Here is a 6899-nt window from a genome sequence, read left to right on the forward strand (position 1 = left end):
TTAAAACGTAAAGATGTATTTTTTTTTTCATTTTTCGTTTGTCTTTTGTTTTTCTTTTTCTTTTCTTCATTTTGTCATTCGTTTTCTTTAGTTGTTTTTTACTTTCTTGCTTTTTACTTCGCTTCTTATATTTGCTCTTGTTTTCTTTTTTTTACTTTTTATTTTTTGTTCGTTTCTTTCTTTTCCTCCTTTTATTTGTTCTTTGTTTCTTTTTGTTTTTCCTTTCTATCATTCCTATTTGTTTTTGCTTCCTTTCTTTTCTTTTTTATTTGGCCTTCGTTTCTTTCTAGTCTTCCTTTTTATTTTTTCTTCGATTCTCTCTTTCTTTTTCCTGTGTTTGCTTTTTTGCTTTTTATTCATTTCTTTGCTTGTTTGTTTCTTTTCTCTTATTTCTTCCTTTTTCTTTATTTTTCTTTCACTCATTTTCATGTATTTCCCAGCTATTGTTCTTATCCGAGTTTTCACTACTGCATACTTTACTCTTTGCCTGCTTAATAAAAGATAAGTCGTTTTTTTTTTTAAATTATTTTTGTTCTAATCAAAGAAGCATAACTTGTATAGAAATAGAGTCCCCCCTTTTAAGGTGTTGATTATTTGAAAATAATTTTACTTCGAGAGGAGTATTTTTGGAAAGAATTAAGTATGACAACATTTACAGTTATCTTGAAAAAGGCATAGTTATTCGTTTATTTGATGTGTTGAAGTAGCAAAGACCAATTTAAATTTCCAAACGTAAAGATCCTTCAAGTCTTCAAGTCCCAAGATGTGAAGTATGGAAGTATCAAGATTTTGTAACAGTGCACAAGGAAAACTAACGAATCAAGGTCAAATATTGAGTTTATAGGAAGAAAGTTCTAATCATTAAAAAAGGAAAGATCGACTAACTTCACTTTATATATATTATGATTTTTATTTTCTTTCTAATTTCTTTAGTTTTACCATTTTAAGCATGTCATGACGGTTACTATACTGGACCGTTCCAAAAGTAATGCCTCCTACTTTTTATTCCGCGCGAATGGATAAGGATTCGATTGTTGTGATAGTTGAACTTATGCATTCATGATCTGAAAGTTTCGTCTCTCTCTGTCAGATATTGACGGCGTGAGACTCTAAAAAGCATCTCCTGTCATAGACGTGCGTCAAAAGTAGAGGAGCATCATTGAATTCCTGACAATTGAGAATGGTGGTGACTATGCAGAAATATATTCAGAAGTATTTTTTAATTTCAATATCACTCCCGTCTTCATAGAGTTTCAACTTTCTAAGTTAAAAATGAGCTTTACTTTTGGAACGATTCACATAGTTTATCTTTTTGGTGAAGTCATCCGATTCTCAGACAATTTATATTATTCTTTGAGTGGCGATTCGCTAGCAGTGTCAGAAACCAACATTAAAAATCTGTGAAAATTTTTTTTTTTTAAATAAAATAAAAAATAACAGGTTTAATAGTAAATTATACAATATTTTTTTTAAAATCGGTTTTCTTTAAAAAAGATTTAAAGAAAATCAACGAATTTTAACTTGCTTCGATAAATATATGTATATATAAATTCCAAAAAATATCTTACCTATAAAAATACTATTCAACGGATACTTCCATTCTTCATTGTTAAGAATTTATCCATATTTATATTTTAAATTCCATGTATTTTTTAAATAAAAGAATTTTTAAAACAACTATTTAAAAATACCGCCATTACGTAAGCATTGTTAGGTTGTTAGCGAAATGCCGGAAGCGGTGTTTATTCTTGTTTTGAAATACGGATGGACAGAAGGAAGTAAAAACCGCACGTTCGCGTTAGCTGTCTAGCCTGTGCGTGAAGAAATATGTCACCATAAGTGAAAAATTGTCATATTTTGCTTATAAGTTTTTGCCTTAAAAAAAACAGTCGAAGAATTTTTTTCTTTTCTCAAAGAAATACATGAGTTTTTGATTTAATATATTTCTTCTTTATGGAGAGATTTTTTTAATATCTAAAAAGCATTGAATGAAATAGAAATAGTTGTCGTAATTAAACGTATGTGCAGTATAAGAAGATTATAAGGTTTCACTTTGAAAAAATTCAACGTGGTTTAAAAAAAGGTTTTAAACTTTGGACTTTACAGATAAATTTGCAAATAACTGTATTGTTTTTTTGTTTTAAATTAGCTTATTTTATTTATTTATCTTTTATCTTCAATTTGTGATATATAAATTTGAGGTGAGAAAATTAATTATTTTCATTTTAATAGACATTTCAAAAGGGGGGGCTGAATTTAAAAAAAACCCTTGTCTAGAATATTATATTCAGTTTATTGAGAAGAAAATAAAATTTTACATTGAACCCGAAAATATCGAAAAAATTGAACCAATAGAAAAATTTTGATAGATTTTTAAAGTGAAGAAATTGAAAAAAAATTAACTCGAAAAATTCAGTTGATTTCATTACGTAAACAAAATGATTGCATGAAGGCTAGCAGACACTTTGTAAACACTGTTTTTTTTTTAAACAAAAAATAATATTTCTATTAATTTTTATATGGCGTTAATAGTTTATTTTGGAAGTATATTCCATAAAAAAATAAACAACATACTTTAAAAAGAGAAATTACGAGTTTTTTTCTTATATTTTATTCGCAGTTTTTTGTTAGGGGTGTCAAATTCCCCCAAATTCTGACACACCTAGCGATGCGCTGCATTTGAGATTCCCTATTAGTAATTTTAATACATTAGCGCATACTTTTTCCAACAACAATAAAACAATTGTAATTTTGTATTGATTTTATTTTTTGTTACGTCAATTGTGCATCTCCTTTAACACGCCTTTAATCGTCTTTTAATGCTTGTCTTTGATAAAGTATGAATAAACTAAATGATATTGTTAATCGACTTATCTTCCATATTTTAATTCCCACACATCAAACTATTTGTTGATGCGACAATAAAGACACACGTGTGTATTATTAACGAACAAAGACAACCACGTGCACATATAAAAAACATGTTAAACACGTGGTCATCTGAAATTAGAAAGTTGAATATAAAATATTCATATCATATCACTTCATTAATTCATTGATAACATATACTGAAATTAAAGTCTGAAGAGACTAATTCGTGTTTGATATAAGAATATGGTAATTTTAAACTTTATTTATTTTGTGGGGATCTGGAGAAAGAGAGTCACATTAGGCCAGGCAAAGAGCCTAATTAGATAGGTTTATTTTATTATATCTTATTTTCGCAGAAAACAAGTCATATGCCCACTTGAGGGTAATCGGGTTCCGTGAATGGGAGTAAATCAATAACGATTTAAAAATAAAGTGATAAAATTAAAATTTCATTTTATTTAAAGTATTTTAAAGAGTTTTACGGTTAAATGCCAAACTGACCCGCTTTGTTGCAAAAGTGTGTAAAAAATTCATCTTTTGTAAAATTAGTATATAAAGAAAATTGAATCGCTGCCATCCTTTTGTGATACTATTTTTTGTTTTTGCATGTTCATTGTTTTCTGTTTTAGTTTGATTATGCAATTATTTTAATGTATCAGCGTTTTTTCAACAACACTTTTCATATATGAATTGGATTGTTTGGATATTGAGTGTTATCTCAACACCGTTTCGACTGATGTAACCTCTGACCTTCTTCAGGTATATCTTGACAACAGGTTTCTTTGGTGAATCAACAATAATTTTTTGAGTGTTATATATCGGGCCTGCTTTTTATTACCCTTTACTGAATTGAGTGTGAACCACAGAGTAGTTTCCGTTTTTTAAATACCATAATAATAAGAACTGATACAATTTTTCCTTTCTTTTAAAGAAAATCACTCTTTACTCATTTTTTGTATGTCCTGCCTCCCATAATTTGACCGCTTCCACGAATCTTCCAATAAGAACATGATAATCTACAAAATACAAAATGGCAATAAAAATTTTCGTTACAAATCCCCTCAATGTTGCGACGTCAACTTGCCAAACTCAGTAACTCTTATTCTCGAATGGGTTTATGTTCTGATAAGCGTTGACATGTTGGTAAAAAAAGTAGAATTTAGTAATTCGGAACAAATGCAAATGTAAAAGCTTACTAAAATTGTCGTTATTATACTGTTTATTTTTTAATTAATTTTGTCTAATACATTTTATTTCAGTCTGAAGTTAAATGCAAAATGTCTAGAATACAATAATAGAAATACGAGAAAGAAGAAATTTTTTTTAGGATTAATGCTTTACTCTCTCTATAAATATAAACGAAAACTTCCCACCCACCATAGCCCATTCTCCACCACTTCCGCCATAGCAGCGAAACTCGAATAACAAGTGTCAGTGAGTGGAAAACTTTCCAACGTGATAGTAGTGCCTTTTGGCAAAGAAGAAATCAGTTTAATGAATATCTGAACACGTGGAAACTCTCGACCGGTATTTTAAAAATTATTTCAGTGCTAAATTGTCGTTATAATTACTTTGTTTGTAGTGTCTCTTGGGAAGAAGAAAAACTAAACACTCTTTGACGGAAATTCAGTAACCTATATCTATTTCATTTTCATTTCATTCGTAATTATGTGAGGGGAATTTATCTTCAAATATCTTAAATTTCGAATTAGAGCGACGGACTTACACTAAGTCCTAATTAAGAAGTCCTAATACCCCTTTTTTAAATGGAGAGTAGACAACGCATTGTGGATGCGTTATCGGCAGTTCTCGTTACTCTCGCTTCCCCTTATTTGTCCCTCAGTCTTCATTTCCAATGAGTGATATTTCTGACAAGGGGTGAAAAAAAAGCTGCTCTCCAGAACGACAGTACTTCGTGAACAGTAGCCTGAGGTATCGGAAATTTTCTGTTCCTCTGTCTATCCTTGTGGCCATGTCACTAGTAAGGGTGCTGGAGGTAGACGTTTCATCTGGGCTGACGTTATCGGCCTGATAGTCAGGGACCCGAACCTTGGATTAACCACTAAGGAGGCTGTCCTATCAGCAGGTGCAAAATACTGGGGCTGCTTTATTGCCATTTGCAGTTTCGAGTGAGGCCTCTCGATGCCGTACTAGTGGGTAATTGTTACGGGTTTACCTTATCATGGCTACAAAAAATCTTCCTCTCTTTTTCTCTCTTACCTTCCCTCTCTGTCCTGCTCAAACCAAGTCTGTCGACCTGTTCCACAAATCCCAATCCTCAACATGAAATACCCCCAGAAAAATAACACGTGTAAACCTAGAACCCCATCATCCAACGTAGACCTTTACTACCATGTCTCCTTTTCCAATATCAGGGGGTCTATGTTCCAACTCAATTACAGGAAACCCAATTTCAGGAGACGAAACCAGACAAATTCTTCCTAAGCGAAACTGGCATTAGGCCGACCACTTCCCTTGACGAATTCATAATTAAAGGATACTCTAACTTAACATCTAAATCTGACCCCCAAGATCGTAATGGACATGGAATATGTGCCTACATTAAAGATGGCTTTCCGTGTGGGAGGGATATCTCCAGGAAAGACACTAATTTACCTTATATGTGCTTCCGGATTGCACTTGCTTACACCACTGCATTTATATTTGCTCTCTATCGCCCCCACAATAACGGAGTTACTATCCTTAAGAGCATATCTGAAAAAATTGACCACATCCTGTCTGCTCACCCTTCAACTAACATTCACATTTGTGGAGAGTTCAGTGTCCACAATGCGGAATGACTGACCCACTCTAACAAGGCAGATGATGAGGGGAGGTTCTGTCATGATTTTACCATTCCCTATGACCTCACCCAAATTGTCCACGAACCCACCCGAGTGCCCGATACTTCCGGTTAGTATACTAGTCTTCTAGACCTTTTTCTCACAACCTCCCCGGAGCTATGTTCAAGTTCCGTTCTGCCTCCTCTGGGATCTTCCGACCACGCGGTTGTATCAGTTAAGATAAAAACGAAATGCAATAATTCTAGAGATGTACCTCTCCACTGTACTGTATATCGATACTCTACCGCTGACTAGGATAACTTCCGTACACTTATATCTGATCTACCACTGCATTCCATGTTTAAAATGGATGTGTCCTCCATAGTATCAGACCTGACCGAATGACTAATTGTAGGCATAGACCGATTCATACAATTCAAAAAATACAACAAAAACCTAACAGCCAGCCATGGATCTCCCCAGAATGTGCTGCTGCTATCGCGCACAGAAATCACTTTTTCCATAGCTACCAACGTAATAGATAAACTGAGACTAAAGCTGCCTTCAGAAACGCCAGTAACCACTGTAAAAGAGTAATAAAAAATGCAATGCTCAGTCCGTTAAATTCAAATAAGCTGAGCAGCGGCTTAGTTCTCACCAGTTTTGGCAAATAGCAAACAGGATCCTGAACAGAAGCGTGCGTTCTATCCCAACCATCATCAATGGACCTGAGGTCATCTCGTCAGCATCAGATAAGGCCAAACTATTTGCCAAGAACTTTGCAGCTAATTCTATCCTATGCGACGAAGGCCATCAACTCCCCGTATTTCCTCCTATAACGGACAACACACTCTGCAACACACAAATATCTGTGCGTGATGTCGGCAAGCTAACCAAGAACTTTGATTCCAATAAAGCAACTAGCCCCGGCAGCATTTCAATCATTGTGCTGAAAAAGCTTCAACTAGAACTTGCCCCCATACTTAAAAAAAACTCTTTAAGCGTTGCCTTAAGGAGTAGTGCCTCCCAACACTCTGGAAAACCTCATCAGTATGTCCTGTATTTAAGAATTCAGGTGATAAGTCATCTCCCTCTCAGTACAGACCAATAGGTCTCCTGTGTGTCATGAGTAAGCTGCTGGAATCCATATTAAATAGAGAAGTAGTCAACCACCTCAGACAAAATAAAACCTTCTTAGTGACATGCATTATGGTTTCCATTCTGCCAGATCTACAGCAGATGTGC

Source organism: Euprymna scolopes, chromosome 1, assembly GCF_053919585.1.
Source record: "Euprymna scolopes isolate OS-2025 chromosome 1, ASM5391958v1, whole genome shotgun sequence".
NCBI lineage: Eukaryota > Metazoa > Mollusca > Cephalopoda > Sepiida > Sepiolidae > Euprymna > Euprymna scolopes.